Genomic DNA, 17,808 nt, shown 5'->3' on the forward strand with positions numbered 1-17,808 from the left:
TGAGTGCATCGTCTTGCAGCGTTTGTGATCCAGACATGGATGGTTCCTCAAATCACGTGTCTTGTGATTCTCAAAGGAAGCTTATTTCTGGCACGGAATAATATCTAGTGACGGTCGGTCACTATGCATTTTTATCTCACAATTCTGACTTTTTTCTCAGAATTGCAATTGCGAGTTATTAATTTTGAGATATAAACTCAAAATTTGGAGGAAAAAAAGAAGCAACTGCAATATATAAACTCACAAGTGTGTGTGTGTGTGTGTGTGTGTGTGTGTGTGTGTGTGTGTGTGTGTGTGCGCACGTTTTTGTGACAAATGAGGACATACATTTGTATAATGACAAAGGTATGACATAGGTATTACAAGGAGAAGGTGACTTTTCAGGACATTACCCCATGTCCCCACTTTTCAAAACGCTTATAAATCACACAGAATGGAGTGTATTGAAAATCTGAAATAGCAGAAAGTCTCCTGTAAGGGGTAGGTTTAGGGGTAGGGTTGGTGTAGGGCAATGGAATATATGGTCTGTACAGTATAAAAACCATTACGCCTATGGAGAGTCTGCACTTTTCACAAAAACAAACCTGTGTGTGTGTGTGTGTTTCTTAGAACTGAGCTCTAAACTCAAAATTCAGTCTTTTTTCTCACAATTATGAGTTTATGTCTCATAATTTTTTCTCTGAATTGCAAGCTGAAACTCAAAATTCGGAGAAAAAAATTTGCAACTGCAACTTTTTGACTCAGAATTCTGAATTTACATCTTGTGATTCTGAATGATTTCTTAGAATTACCAGATCTCGTAATTAATGATTCACAATCTTGAGAAAAGTCACATTTGCGAGATACAAACTTGCAATTGCCAAAGAAAAAAGGTCAGAATTGTGAGACAGTCACAATTACCTTTTATATTTATACTCCAAGGCAGAAATAGGCTATTAATTATGAGATGTAAACAGTCTGAATTATAAGAAGTAAACTCACAATTGCGAGTTTATAACTTTTTTTTTGTGGCAGAAACATGCTTCCATATTTTTTTACCAGATAGTCAAAAAAACTGATGATTTTTTTTTTTAATAAATACATATGCACATTAAGGAGTGACCCAAGCCATAACTGTTTCTTCAGAATATCTAATTAATCATTAAAGTCTACTTTGCACACACTAAACTTCATGCAAAATGTTTAGATGTTTATGGATATTTAACTATAGAAATACCCATTAGACCCTTGTGCACCGTCAACGACAAGTCAAGTCAAGTCACCTTTATTTATATAGCGCTTTTAACAATACAGATTGTGTCAAAGCAACTGAACAGCATTAATTAGGAAAATAGTGTCAATAATGCAAAATGACAATAGTAAACACTAATTTTTCAGTTGGAGTTAAACGACACGCGTTTAACTCCAATTAATCTGACATCGGCTCGCTCGTGGAAGCCTCTGTGAGAGAATCGGTCTAATTGTACGTAATACAGGACGATATAACAAACGCATTCGATTATGGCTGACCTGTTTCTAACGCACACGGTCGAGGAGTTAATTAGTATCGGTGCTTCTAAATTTCGGTGGGTAAGAAGCTCCTCCTCATTACCACGGCGCATGACACATGTCCTTGATGAATCTCGGGATGTGTTTTCATAAAGGGCAGCATGCTTTTGAGTAATTCAGTCATCCGGCAGCGCCCGCGCGGTGCTCATATTAATGCGGTGTTTCTTTGAGTGTCAAGGGGCCAGAGATGATGACAAACGGTTGGAGATTTAATCAAACGCGCCATTGGCTGAATGAACATGAAGGGAGACAGCAGAAGATAAATGCACTTTACAAGGGCAGAGTCGCTCGCCTCATGTCTGTGTGCTGCTGGAGAACAGGCGCCCTCTGATGGAAACACCACCATCTGCTCTTACCACATACAGTATGCAGGCTATTATCATTTAACTATTTATCCATTTTATCATATTTCTGTTGCTGCTCGCTTATAAGGGAACTAGAAGTAAATATGTGTGGTGCAAAACTCATTGCCACTGTTTTGGAGCTGTCCAGACAAATTTTGCAAGTTGCGCCCCAATTCACATACTTGTGCACTATTTTATGGTATTTTTAGTGTAAATAGTGTAAGTAGTGTGTTCACACTGAAAATGTAAAAAAAGAATAAGTGCACTTCATGTACCCAGATTGTTAAACACATGTAGTAGGTCAGTTGTGTACTTTTCGCTTACTGTTTTATGAATTCGGAAATACTACTTGGCTCACATACAGTTTTTTGCCTACTCTATAGTATGGAATATTCAGAAATTAACCTTATAAAATTCATACACTAGACGGTAGAGTACACAGTGCAGAGTATTTGGGACACAACTCCAGTATTTGCTATGGTGTTGCTAGGGTGTTGCTATGTGGTTGCTAAGGTGTAGTGAAAGATTGCACGAATGTTGCTTAGTGCCTCAAGTCAAAAGAGCCCACATTCAAGTCTCTATGATAATTTGTAGCTCGTTTTATCTGTATAAAAAGCGCACGTCTCGTTGGTTAGCAAAGAAATAGCAAACACAGCTGCTTGGGATGTAATATTTTTTTTTAAGTCCAATTAAAAATTTTAAGAAAAAACTAATCAAAATCTCAATGATATTTTGGTGGCTATTTTTAACGCAAGTCTATGCAAATTTTTTAAAATCTAAAAAAAGAAAATCTGGATCTGTTGCTCATTAGGCTTCAGAATACTTAAAATATAAATATAAGTCTTATATAATGTCTTATGGAGCTTCTTCTCTTTGGATCTTGATGTGCACCCGCTTTGATTGGATAGAAAAGAGCATCTTCGCTATATAATAGAAAACATGCTTGCTTTTGATGAACTATTCCTTTAACCTTTAGACATAATTAATATGTACAATCTTTAAATATACATTAGTGTGCGTGCGTAATTATTTGCGAGTATTGGTAAGAGCAGTATCTGTGCGTGGGTTCTCTGCCATGTGTGTGTCTCTCTACTGTATATGTCAGAGAGTTCACTGACACAAAGGATCGATGGCTGGAGGAGATCTGGAGCCAATTATTTTCAGCTTAATGGTCCCTCAGGTATCAGCTAGAGGAACAACAAAACGACTGCAGGAGAGACCGAGTCCTGACAACCCCAGCGCTCTGTCACCAGCGTAACGCACTGCTCTGCCATCAATTCCCAGGAGCCTCTGAGGGGAGGAGGGTGACCTGATTGGCTGGCTGGCCTGAGGGGGAAACTGCCATATGAGAGATGATGCTTTGCAGTGTTCCAGTATTGAGTGGTTTTAGAGAGTTTTTAGAGTCTCTGTGAAATTGTTGTCAGAACGTGGAGCGGTTTATAGAAGAGAATATTGAGCATTTCTGTGAGAGCTGCACTTGAGACACATTTAGGAGATCTTGCTAAAACCAATCCATGCAATGCATTACACACACACATGCACACATATACGGAAACGCAACAGTTTTCAACATTGATAAGAAGAAATGTTTCTTGAGCAGCAAATCAGCATATTAGAATGCTTTCTGAAGAATCACGTGACACTGAAGACTGGCGTAATGATGCTGAAAATTCATTGGAAGGAAGCAGTTCTTTACATGCGTGCATTGGTTTGGCAGTAACAAACCAGAGTAGCAGTAGAATTTCTTTCAGATGTCTTGTTTTTCTCAGAAAGATTCCCTTCAAACTGTTGCTCTGCACCATGATAACGGTTAACCTGAAAGAACCCAGATGAACAAATTATGAATCATCAGCTATACAGAAGCTATTACAAGCAATATGAGAGCACAAACACACCTCGGGCAGCATACACAGTACCATGAAAAGGTGCATCTACAAGAGCAATGAATGCATTTACCCTAAAATCACAATTGCATAAATATTGCTAAGAAATCGATGCTGTAAATATGAAAATATAAATAAAAACTTGAACTATAAAATATTTTCTTTACTGCTGCTTTGCATTTACACAGAACTAAAGTTTTTTTTTTATGCAAGGAGTGATTTGGGGTCAAAGTGGCATATTTTGAAACAGGCACAGGGCCACCTCAGAACAGTCTTAACCTACAGTATGTGTGTAAAGACGCCTTAAGGTGCTTCTGTAGAATAACCAGCAGTTATTTTGTGCAGGTAAACGCAGCGACTGTGTGATCGTATGAATCGTTTTTAGGTCTGTGTGCTGCTGGGTGGTGCAGCTCGGTTAAAAAAAATAGTGGAGGATTGTGTTGGAGATGATGTGAGAGCTTTGTGCGCTTTAGTTTGCAGTCAGCACTAAAGCTAGCTTTCTCCTGTCTCTCTCAGGAGGCATTTCAACAATGGTGCATAGTAAAAGTACAATACTTACAGCACGATATCCATTCATGTTTCCAGATCAGCTTTATATGAAACGTTTCGAGCCCTGGAGGTTTAATTCTTCTGGGAAAGGACAGAGGATCAGGTGAAAGCCTGGAAAGAGAAGGAGAGGGAGCGAGAGGGAAGAGGAGACCGGTGTCGTCTTCCTCCTCAGACACCAGAGCAGCGGGACCCGAGGCTCTTTAAAACGTTCCCAGAAGGCATCTGATATGCATTGAATTCTGGGGTGCTTCTGGCTACACTTTCTCAGCAGCTTAGACATCATAAAGTATTTAGGTGCACTTAACACACACAGGTAAGTAACCAAACACTTAGAGGCGGATAAAACGTTTGAGGTTTGAGCCCTGTCACACTCTCCTCTGATACGCCGTTTTATTCGAAAGGGGGGGAAAAAAGACCTAAACAGAAATGCAGCAAATCACCTGACATCACAGAGACAGCCATTTAATCGTTTACATCTGAAGGATGTAATATTTAAAGCATTCTGCAATACGTATTCCCTGTGGGATGTTAGAAAGACCTTAAGTAGATGTTTATATGAATTGGCTCCTTTCAGGACATTTATAAGATGTTTGTGCCAGTGTTGTAGCACTCAAGTCTCGACAAAATCAAACTCTGATTCAAGTCAGAGTCCTGAAAGTATGTCCAAGGCCATATTTTCAGGAGCATTTGGATTCAGTGTGGAGACAGACTCGAATGAAGCTGGTTTCGGCTAGTCATTGAAAATGGTCTTGGACTCAGACTTGAGTACTGCAACACAGGTTTGTACACAATTAGTTCAAGCCATGCTAAGAAACATGATATAATAGCTATGATGTTACCAAATATCTGTATTAGCCAAGGTGATATTCTTACTCTGTATTTTTGTCTTGTTTTCTAATATCTAAATATTCTCAAATCAAGGTGCATTTACTTGAGAAGCAAAATCTCATAAGAAGTCTTGTTTTCTGAGAAATTGATCAGAATAAAATGAGTTTTTGCTGAAAACAAGAACAAATATCTGCCAGTGGGGTCAGACATTTATTTTTCTTACCCCAAATATTTTTTTCTTTTTAAATATCTCAAGTAATCTTGATTTAATAATGTTTAGATATTTGTATGGGAAAACAAGACATTCGGTCCAGTCTAAAAATGCTGGGTTGTTTCTACCCAACTTTGGGTAAAATATAGACTAACCCAACTGTTGGGTTAAATTTTTACATTAAATTTTTAACACAAAAGTTGGGTTAGTCCATATTTGACCCAAAGTTGGGTTGAAACAACCCAGCATTTTTTTTAGAGTGTATCCTTTCCATTCCACAAAAGGTTCTTTATAGTGGAAAAGGTTAATTTTTTTAAATGCTCTTTACATTAAGGGGGAAAAAAATCATTATTTTAAGAACTGTTCACTGAAAGCTTCTTTGGGGTATCACTCTGAAAACCACCAATTGAAATCCTTATATTTTCTACACTCTAAAAAATGCTGGGTTATTTCAACCCAACTTTGGGTCAAATTTGGACTAACCCAAATTCTGGGTTAAAATTTTAATGTAAAAATTTAGCCCAACGGTTGTGTTAGTCCACTATATATTGGGTCCATGACCCAAAGTTGGGTTGAAATAACCCAGCATTTTTTAGAGTGTAAAGAGTACTTATTGGCATCTACGGTTCCATGAAGATCCTTTAACATCAATGGAACTTTTCAATTGCATAAAAGGTTCTATAAAGGAAACAGTTTCTTTAAATTATTAAAACGCTCTTCATATTAAGAAAAAAATGGTTCTTTTAAGAGCTGTTCACTGAAAGATGCTTTAGGAAACCAAAAAATTGTTATTTTTTGGCATCTCTGTGAAAACTCCATTTTGGAACTTCTGTTTATAAGAGTGTAAAGAAGTTCATAACAATTTAATATCGACCCATATTTCCTAAACATGATACTAGACATCTCAGTGTGCTTATTAAGAATGTCTTCATCAGTGAAGATTTATGTGACATTTTATAATTCTTTGCAAATACGCTGAAGAACCTTCCATCACCAGAGCTCACTAGCACAGCACTAATGCCCTTCTGAACTCGTTTGGCGGCTCTTTCCCGCACTATCACCGCCACAATTGGCTGGAAACAGTGATGGATGAAATGAGAGAGAGGAGCAGGCAGCGAGGGCAGCCTGGTCACCTGCCGGTCAGAGAGCAATGACCACACTTCCCAGTGGGTTTGCAGGGATATACGTTCGTGAGTTTACGTACAGCATGTGCATGTACCAATCTGAACAAAGAGCTTCCTCAGCACCGGTTTCCAGAAGAAATTTGAACATTCCTTTCCTGTTATAAATGTGTCTGTGTAGCGGAGCGTCTTTACTGTGTGTGCGTGTCGGTCAGAGAGCGATGACCATGGCCGCCTGTGTTCTCACAGGGGGGTTCATTACAGCGAGTGACAGGGCCTCCTCTAAAACGCCGTCTGAGGAATACACACTCTGCGTGGGACAAAATAAACACCCGGCTTTGAGTGGGGGCACCATAAATTATTTATATCACCGGCAGAACAGCAGAGACACTCTTAATATCGCTACCTGCTCGTCTGGACGCGTAAAAGATGATTTATGTCTTATGGTCACATTAAATTTCACTGCAATTGGGCCTTGTGCCTTCTGGGGTCTGGGGAGACACAAAATGCTGGTTATAAACTGCTGCAGTTGTTCTCTGGAAACACAGAACCGAGTGGAAAGCTTCCCAGCGGAGTCTTCTGGCTTTTGTTTATTTCTGCACAACATGCCTTGGTCAAGTTCTTCCAGTTCTGTAAGTCCTTTGCGATCTGTAGATGATATAGAGATGGCATTTTATTTTTGTTTAAATGCAAACATGCTAATTCTTATCGCTTGAAAAAATGTAGATCAACACCAACATGTCTGCTGGATGAGAACTGAATGCATCAGCATGGCAGAACAGAAGAGTTGCATCATTTGTAAAAACATGCAAACGCATATGCATGAAGAGAAAGACACCAAACATCATGCAAGAATACTCAAACTGTCTTAATATTTCATGTGCCCATTAAAAATGTCTGATTTTGTGTTAAGCATGTGATGAACCCTAGAGGCGTGCTCGGTGCATGAGATACAGCATTAATTCCGTGTTTATTTCCATTTTGAGCGAGGGATGATGTTTATGGAGCTACACAGTGATGCATCTGAAATGCGATACACAAATATTCTGATATGAAACTACATTCACACAGAGACAGTGAGATATGCATCATCAGTAACAGGTCGTTCAACTTGATTAACCCATTAATGGCCATAATTTTCCCAAAGATGTCACACATTGAGTCATTTGCACAATCTTTCATAAATCTGTTCACAAATATAAAGCCATCGTACCTCTTCACAAGACTTGGATTGAACTGCTCAATTGATGTGAATTCATTTTATGGCACCTTTATGGCTTTTTCGGATCTTCTAAGTTTTGGTTATCTGGACTTTCAATTAAAAACATCTTGATTTGTGTTTCAAACGATATGAACAACATTTTTGGTTTGGAACGACATGAGGGTGAGTAAATCATGACCTATTTCATTTTTGGGTGAACTATCACTTTAAGTGTTTATTTTCCACAGGAAGATGATTTAATACAGAACAACTTTAGTGACAAATGCACACATTTTTCCATGTAGAAACTCCAATATAAATCCATCCAAACAATAATAAGGGATTTTGCCCACCAGCCACTAAAGTTGCCATGTGCATTTCAGGAGTAAATACACAAAAATGGCAGTGTGAATTAAACACCATATTGCCTATCATCCAGCAAGATGTCAAAAGCTTTTCCTAAAGCTGTCTACTTGTATACCGGTTCTCTACAGTCCAAAAAAAAAATAAATCTATGGAAAAAAATGGCAGACTTAGCATTGCCCATGTTTAAATGAATATGCCTCATATACACACATAGAGAGAGAACAGGATCATTTAATAGCATCGTTCTTGCAGGGAAAAAAAAGATCAGTGGACAAGTACAAGGCTTTAACATCTTCACAAATATTTTAAACCATAAAAGCCCTTCAAACTAATGGGAATCTCTCTGTGCCTTTTCTAATTTCCTGACATTTGCACTCATTACTCATTTTTAATGGAAATAATGGCCGCGGTTGGTGGCGAAGGGACCCCGTTCTACCTCTCACGCCGACACAAACAAAACTCTGAGAATAAAAAGGCTTTCCACTGAGATCAATGCTAGCGAAGGAGAGGAGAGACAGGTCTATTTCTTTTCCTCTCTCGCTCGCTCTATCTCTTTCTTCTCCTCCTGTTTAAGGGAGCTCCCCAGCCGCCCCCAGTGACAAATGGGGGTGGTTGAGAAGTGGCCGTTTGGTGTCTGGCATCAGCGCAGTCACCGAAGAGCCTTCGAGTCTTCAGGGTGGGGAAGACAGGCCCTCGACCGCAGCCAGCCGAGAGGGGGGTCCTCAGGGGGCCTGCAGGCGAAACGGACCCCCATAAATCAGTCTGTTTGAGCTGTGCTCACCATCCATCTCAGCCTTAACGTCCCAGAGGAGAGAGAGAAACAGAGAGAGAGGCAGGCCGGAGAGGAACAGGGAGGTGTTCGAGTGAGCAACCTAAATTCTCAACTTACAGCATGTGAGCGCATGAGAGAGATACTGAGACACTCACGGAGGAAAACAAGGAGGATTTCTTCAGTGGAAAGCAGAAATCGCACTGAATTTGAACCTAGAACACAAATTAACAAACTGATTAATAAATCAAGGCACATTATGCATTAATATTAATTTAATTAATTACAGCTTTAAGGTGCTTTATTGGAATGACACATATTTTTGCATTCCTACTTCTAGAAGTATTTAAAACCAGAACCATGCAAAATGAAAATAGTTCAAAGTAACAAATTTCCTTCCTTTACTTCAGTATTGTGAGGTATTGCTAACTGAAATGGAATATTAAATAGAGGGTGGGGTTTTATTTCTCCACCTCTTGCTCACAGCAAACTAACGGTTGGAGGGGTGTGGTTAAGGATAATCTGCCCAAGCCTTCAAACTGACGTCATCAGAGAAGGAATGCCATTCCAGAGCGGAAGTAAATGTTCAGATTTTGATTAAAGATTACCAAGACAAACATTTTTTTTTCAGTGGATTAACTTGTGTAGATAAATTGTTCACCTCAAGACTAGCAATGTGTGTCTACACAAGTAAATAATGTAATTTTTGATTTCCTGAGGACTTAAAATTATTTGTTCAGATTCTGTTAGGCTAGTATGGAAAATATTTGGACAGTGTTGTTGGCCTAATACTTGTTTTCAAGTCCAAAATAATTTACATGATATAGTTTCAGTAAGTTGGTGTTTATCAAGAGACACACACCTGTCATTCATATCAGTTACATTTTATACTAATGCATTAAGTTGAAACATTGTTCAATCATTTAAAAAAAATTCACCATGACTTGTCTTGACAAGTCTGGGAAATGTTTTAATTTCACTCCATGATGATCTCAATCAAATAACACAGTCCTGCTGCCAATGCAAACATATCTACTACAGTACAGCAAAATCACATTATACACACTACCATTCAAAAGTTTGGGGTTGATAAGGTTTTATATATATATATATATATATATATATATATATATATATATATATATATATACATTATACACTCTTGTGCTCACCAAGGCAGCATTTATTTAACTGAAAATACAGTAAAAAACAGTAAAATTTTGAAATATTATTACAATTTACAATAACTCTTTTCCATTTGAATATATTTTAAAATGTAATGTATTCCTGTGATCAAAGCAAAGTTTTCAGCATCATTACTTCAGTCAACAGTGTCACATGATCCTTCAGAAATCATACTAATATGCTGATTTGCTGCTAAAGAAACATTTCTTATTATCACCAGTGTTGAAAACAGTTGTGCTGCTTCATGTTTGTGGAAACCAATACATTTTTTCAGGATTCTTTGATAAATAGAAAGTTAAAAAGAACAGCATTTTTTTAAATGGAAATCTTTGTAACATGAAAAATATGTTTACAGTCACTTTCGATCATTTTTATGCATCCTTGCTAAATAAAATGTTAATTTTTTTCCCCAAAATTTTTTTTTTACTGAGCCAAAACTTTTGAACAGCAGTGTATAATGAGACATTAAACACTCACAATATTCCAAGTTGATGAACTTTATGTACGTTGATACGTGTGATATAGTTCTGTGTGAAGGACTGTGAGATGTTAGTGAGCACGTATGTTGTGTCTCCCTGAGGCCGTGACCCTATATGAGCTGACTGATGTTAAAACAAACATGCTCAGAAACCATGTAGATGCCGTAGGCTTTCAGTGTTACCAACGGAAATACGATGTCTTCAAAAGACACCAGACGTGAGAAGAGGCCGATGCAGCATTCGCTTCACCAGCAAAGTTTTGGTCAACCAGTTTTTCAGCAGGTCGACGATACGCATGCAGGCCACACAGAGTCCAAATTGTGTCACGACAGACCTTAGATCTGAGATGGTGCACACAGCGACAAATATTCTGCAACAGTCCCAACATTAAAAAACACCAGCAAGGGAGAGCAGCGTGTGCATGAAAGAGCAAAAGAGAGAGCGAAAGAGAGATTTCAAGAAGTTGCCATTACATCCCCTGTCTCCCATGGTTGTGAATTTTGTATGCGGCGTTGAGATGCCATAGAAAAGTCGTTCCCCAGAGTGGCAAATGTGCCAAAAGCAAGCCAGTAAATAACAGTCTCCATTCTTCAAATGAATGCTAATTTCATACTGTATCTCTCTCTCTCGCTCGCTCTCCTCAACTTTGTTCACATATTGATGTGCTCTGAAATCAACTTCAAATGGTGCCAGTGATATCGCTGAGAAACGGATCCCTGATTCTTCTCCGTGTCCTTTTTTTCTTCTGCAGCGATGCCCCGAATGTCGGTTTCATTAGCTTGCCGCTAATTAGCCTCCTTCTGCTGATTTGCAAGTCGATGGCGGTGGCTGCAGGACAGGCGTCTTTGAGGCTCTCGCCCCTCTGATCTTGGGGGTCCTCCAGTCCCCCTCCCGTCCGCCGAGCGCCTAGCCTTCTCCACAATTAGTACTAAAGAAATTCATGTTCCTTTTCACAGATACATTATTCATATTGTCTCAGAACGTAAATAAATCATGACGTTCTAGAGGGCTGAGCTCAACCTATCCTGTTTCTCCGTTACTGCGAGCTTCAGTCGACTTTGGTCAAGTGACCTTCGCCCATTTCCTTCTCAAACGCCTTCACGGCTAGGTCAGTGAACCAATTTAGTGCCTCGAAACACCTATATGCTCCTGATAGATGTCTGGCTACTTAATCCAGTGATTATCTGATTAGTGTTGGTAAATATGAGGGCTAACAAAGCCGGGATTTCTTGAGGCCATCGGAGTGCAAGTAATCCTTGCACTTGTGATTTCTCTTTTCTGCCGTTGATCAAGCGTTTCTGGGAGAAGCGCTAACTGGACAGACACGCTGCAGTCATTTCAATGATTTAGTAGCTTCACTTTGTGCTATTATTCATTGGTCTGAAGGGAGGCCAGGTTCGGCCGAGAGGCCTGCATGTTTTATAACCACTGGAGGGCAAAGCTTTCCACCACAGCCCTGCACTTCTGTTAGGGGAGACCAGACTCTTTCACACATGGAGATGTGCTGTAAACACAAACTGAGATAGTGCTTATTCACACACACAGACAGAGAGACCAGTGTGGAGGACGCTGAGACCAGAAAGCTGTTTGGACTGACGGTTCATGACCATGCCGAGTCCTAATCCCTTTGTCCACCAGAAATAACAGCATTTGTTGTGCATACACTGCATGTCGGAGGAGATATGAGAGTGTTTTACAGTGTGCCAGGCTGTAAAACTCTAAAAAACTCTTCTTATAGCCTAGAAACTCTAGCTGGTATCCCAGACTATCTGTTTTATTGGTTTTAAGCCCGGGACACACTGCACGATTTTTGGCTGTCCTAGACGAAAGAGTGACATCGTGAAAAATCGTGGTGATTTCTATAACCGTGGCTCCTAATCGGTGGTCCTATGTCGTACAGTGAAAGAGGATCAAAGATGGCCATTGTCACGGTCTTGTGACCAAAGACAGCCTACGATAATTTTCTGACAGTGTCAGAAATTCAGCATGATCATCGCGCAGTGTGTTCGCTGCTACGACCCATCTTTACTAACCAGCCAATAAAAATGCGACATGAAATCAACGCGACACGGCGTTAAAACATAAAACTGCTTACCTCGAGCTCTTCCCCTTCCTCTTTTGGAGCTTCGTCTTTTTTTCTGCACACATAAAAAGTACAACTGCAAAACTGTGAATCATCATGCTCTTTTTGTTTACCACTAGCACATGCTGATGGCGTTTTATTCTTCAATAGAAACTTCCATGTCCGTGTCGCACAGTGTGATTTGTAATGATCTTGATTGCTGAAATCGCACAGTCTGTAAAAGGCTTTAGAGGGGATACCAGATAGCTGACCAGCTTTACCAGGCTCAACCAAATTCAGAAGTGAATATTTGACTCCTGGTCAATTCAAGAGTGTGCATCTGAAATAAACTGGGCACACCCACTGGAAGGAATTCAAATTTGAATTGGAATTTACTGACTTGCAATTCAAAGAAATTCAACAAGTTATACATTCTGGGAAATTAAGATATTAGATATTAGATAGATATTCTATCTATCTATCTATCTATCTATCTATCAAACCTTGGAACTTTTATAATATTTCAAACAAGGTTTTCACGTTAACTAAAGGTTGGTCTCAACTAACTTAGCTTTTCTAGCTATATTAACTTATTTACAGTTCAGTGCAGTTTAACTCTACTTCCTTACATTCAAATTGCACTTTGCAATTTAATTAAAATTTAGGAATCTAATCAGAATTTAAAAGGCATTCTCTATTCATTTGGGCCCATCTTAGTCCAGCGTTGTCATGCTGACACGGTTAAGTTAGCATCAACATACAGGGTTAGTGTATTGGGTCTCAAAGTGCTACATGAAAACAAACAAATACTTTTAAAATTGCCTTTCAACCGTCTTTGTCGGTTCTGGTATCCATAAACATGTCCATGTCAGCGAGGACATGAGGGTGATAGGTAAAGTAATTACCATGCAGCCATATGATTTTTCCTTACGACAATGACTGCCGAATTCTGCTCCCCCTTCAGAAGTCTGTTTGCAAAGTGTGCTATTAGGGATTTTCTATGGACTCATTTGGAGCAACAAATAAGCAAATATGAATATGTGGCTTCATTTTTCTATCCAATTAGAGCAGATATCGGGCATTTACTACATTTCAAAGAGTCCTAGGTTCCATTTCGGTTTCTATAACTGCTCTTTAGAGAGAGAGCAATGGCGCCATTTTGGGTGATTTGTTGCACAGATTGACTATGTCTTTGTGCAGGACGGAGCTTTGACTCATTGAGTCAGGGGTGACGAGAATGGGGCACCCTGTGGTTTTAGCAAGTCTGCTGAATTGCTAATGAAAGAGGAGGGGGGCGAAACTGACGAGGGAAACCAGGGCCGAGACAGGCACCTCATCTGAATCATTTAGGCCGGGCCCAATTATAGATCTGATCCGTTAGTGAGAAAAGAAACGGGCGTTTTTAAAGGCAACACAAATCAATGAGATCTGACAGTAATCTGTTTGACAGAAATACCTGTTAGCGGTTTGAGGGTCATTACCTCTCCGTCGCCCGATGCATTATGGCGATGAAACACGAAATGGAAACACAAAACAGTGGGAGGCTGCATGCCATCTGCATCGTGGCCGATGACTGCTTGTTTGTTAGCCCTAGAGCAAGCGGGCATCTCAATTTTACACCCCTTGAAGAATTTCCTTCTCGTAAACTGCTGAGGTTAGCGCCCTAGTCCACCTTGACCCGCCTCTCAACCCGATATTATGTTATTGCACTTTACTCACCCCCTTGTTTGAGTCTCCTGCAAATACACAGCCATTGATAATCATTTGCAGGAGTTTTCAAGAGCTGTCAAAGTTCACAAAGCAGCCTGACTGCTTGGAGGGAGAGCGAGGTGGAAGGATATCGATTCCTGTTGAATCACACACACACACAAGAATTCGAAATGCAGCCGGTTACGGATCTCCGAGCTGCCAAAATCAGCAATTGTCAGTAAACACTATTAGCATAGATTTGGGCATCGCATTCCCTCCCTGCTCGACTGAATACTGTGGTCCATATACAGTATAAAAGCCCATCTGTAGTGGCCTGAATCCTGGATCAGGGGATGGTGGAGGGTCTTCTCAGAAGCCGACCCAAGGGAGAACGGGTGGGGGGAGGCCTGGCTCGACCAGCCCCTGGCTGGTTGTGTTCGGCAGCAGTATTCCCCCTCTGCTCCCGGTCGCCATCTGCCACGGCGCTGGTGTGAGGAGTGTCAGGAGCGATGTGGGCTCGGCCGGCTGCGTGCGAGGCAGCTGGAGTGATGGCGGCCCGTGTATCGGCAGGGGAGTACATCGATTTCCTGTCGGCACCTTTTTACATCTTATAACACACACCTATACACGTCGGAAGCCTTTCCTATACTGTGTCGATGTGCGGTCGGAGGGTATCAGTTCTGATGCTAAAACCAGCTTAAGCAATGGCACGGCGTGAGGAGAAGATCTCAGTACCCGTGGGACCTAATTAGGAAGGCTTAAAAAGCATCTATATTACTATTAGCTATTGATTTACATTGGGGAACTTTGACTTCTTTGGTATATTTGACCATTCTAGACCTTATTCATGTGCAAATTAAAATATACAGTATATCAAGGAAATGTTGTATGTTTAACAGAACCACGAATTTACCAAGAGTAAAAAAAAAGGCCAATGCAAACCTGCAAACCAGACAGTGTGAAGAGTGTTGACGAAAAACATAGTTCTTCACAAAATATAACAGCTAGTAAACGGGTTAGTTTAGTTAATAATACATTAAGAAAAGTCATCTTATGAAAAAGAGACATTAAATTACACGCCTTTTATTCTTCATGAAAATAATGTTTACACTAATGCTAACACTTTACAACAAGGATCCTTTTGTTAACATTAATTCACATAAAGAATAAAAAAAACACTTCTAAATCATTTATTACTCTTAGTTGATCATTTTTGCATTTACTAATACATTGCAATAGAAAGTTTTATGTTAACATTATTTAATAGGCATGGGCTGACATGAAGTACCAATGAACAGTTGTATTTTTATTAACTAATGTTAATAAAGATGAATAAATACTGTAACAAATGTATTGCTCATTATTAGTTCATTTTAATTAAAGCATTAACTAATGTTAACTAATGGGACTGACCAACCAGACTGCTAGTTTCCTCCTCAGATGTGAGATTTGAGTGTCTGCATCAGAAATACAACTGCAAAAGTACTTGTATCACTAACTGAAACTTATGATTCATTCAGTTGTACCTCATAATGGTGATTGTATGCAAAGTAAAGCGCTTGACGACAAGGAAACCCACCGTTTGTTATTTTTTCTGCCTGGCACTCTTTTGAAGTGCAATAGTGCAATCTTGCATCGCTTGCTGTAAAACAGAATCCCATTTGCCCTTTGTCAGCACAAAACACTTGGATATGAAGGTTTCACTACTGAGTAAGCAGTGAACCTCAGCACAGCCCCTTGAGACACAGGAAATGCACAAAGGTCCCTTCCTCTTGCCGCTCCTTCATCAACACCCCAGTTGCCATACAATCACTTTAAGATTCATTAATTATTCAAATCTAACATGAGCGAGGGCATCGACAGACAACAGCAAAAGTGTATTTACAGACCAAATACAAAGCATGGCATGAGATTTTTGGCTTGGCAGCGGCCTCCTGCAAAATAAGTCTGTGGTGAAAAATACACTTTTATGCAATACTACTAACACATCTGCCTTTCATTCGTGCATCTACCTACCTGCCAGCTATTACATTCAAAGATCTATTTATCTGCTACTTAAGTAAATGTATTACAACATAACAATACCCTGACCAAATCTCTTTACTTTCATTCATATCCATCCAAAGTACATGCATTTGCTTATTTTGCACAAATCTTTTGCACAATGCAACTGATTTTGCAGAACTGATGAATCCACTCATGACCTTTTACACAATATACAGTGCACTGTATTCCTTTTTGTAATTAATTTCTTGTCTATATTGTACTTTTAACTTTAGAAGTTAAATGTATATTGTACATTTCCTATTTTGTATTCTTACTTTATTATTATCCTACTGCATCTTGCATCTTTTTCTCAAGTTTACCTGCAGATGGTTGTTTCTTCATTTCCAGATCCTTTGACTTTTCTTTAAATAAAATATAATGAGCAAAGATTCATATTTACGACTAAAAGCAAGAAAGAAAGATAGAAAGAAAAGAAATAAGGAACTTGAATAACGGTTATACACCACATCTTATGCACAAATGACTAGTGGAATGACAAAGGCAACAGTTTCAGGCCTGTTTGCGAAATTTGCTCAACTTCTGTGTGTTTCATTGTAGCTGACACACCAGCTGAAGCATTGCTTCTTAACGTTTTACTTGTCCTTCTGTTAACATTCACATTACCTCGAAAACGGTATAAATTGATGTGACCAGCGCTTACCCAAAGGATGCCACACATATATAATGAGTGCGTTTTAGGGATGAGTTTCAGCAGAAGTTGTCACAGTATGCAGAATGGTCTAATTATCTCTAGCATGCCCAGCTGCAGGTGTGTGATGACTGGTTAATAGGGTCCGTTAGTGATCGCTGCCTGGGTTTTGTGGGCTTTCGGGTCACCAATGACGCAGAAGATGCACGCTTATGTTCTGCATAATTGCTCACCTGTCTGCAACAACACCAGCCATGCTTTCCTCTAAAAACTCATGTCTGGAAGGCACACACAAACAATGTTTAAGTTCCAGAAAGCAAATCAATTAATGGCTGATCAGTACACGTTACACTAAAAAAATCTTACATTCACCGTCCAAAATTCGTCATCTGTCCTTTTTTAAGAAGTGCTGTTATGAAGTAAAACCTGTCATCTACCTGAGACCACTTTGTCTGGTATTTCCACCTCCATCAATGTGTTGAGACAGTCATGCACAGATCAACAGCGCCATCTTCTGGGCAGTAACGGAAGATTTTATGAAGACAATTCAGAAAAAAATAAAAATAGTTCCTAATAAGTTCAGTCTTGCTTCTAGACCCTCCTAAGGAGGTAAATAATACCCGTAGAGCAAGTCATCTAGGGCCAGATCCAGCCTGCTTGGATTGGGATCACAAAAATTAAAATATTTGCAGTCAATAGATAAAGGGTCCTATCAGTGTTGGGGAAAGTTACTTTTAAAAGTAATGCATTACAATATTGCGTTACTCCATAAAAAAGTAACTAATTACGTTACTTAGTTACTTTTTATGGAACGTAATGCGTTACGTTACTTTTGCGTTACTTTTTAAATCTGGACAGGGCTTGCTTGTTTGTTTTTA

The 17,808-nt window shown here is 39.4% G+C and overlaps 1 long non-coding RNA gene across 1 annotated transcript; it reads right to left on the reverse strand.

Moving 5' to 3' along the window:
* Positions 1-15,819: 15,819 nt before the first annotated feature.
* LOC107560051 (uncharacterized) lies at positions 15,820-17,230 on the reverse strand. The gene is made up of 3 exons (XR_001605688.1): positions 17,164-17,230; positions 16,602-16,643; positions 15,820-15,877 (listed from the first exon to the last, which is right to left on the reverse strand). It is a non-coding gene; the product is annotated as an uncharacterized lncRNA (long non-coding RNA).
* Between the last annotated feature and the right edge of the window lie 578 nt (positions 17,231-17,808).

The sequence above is a fragment of the Sinocyclocheilus grahami genome, unplaced genomic scaffold, assembly GCF_001515645.1.
Source record: "Sinocyclocheilus grahami isolate Dianchi unplaced genomic scaffold, SAMN03320097.WGS_v1.1 scaffold708.1, whole genome shotgun sequence".
NCBI classification, from domain to species: Eukaryota; Metazoa; Chordata; class Actinopteri; order Cypriniformes; family Cyprinidae; genus Sinocyclocheilus; species Sinocyclocheilus grahami.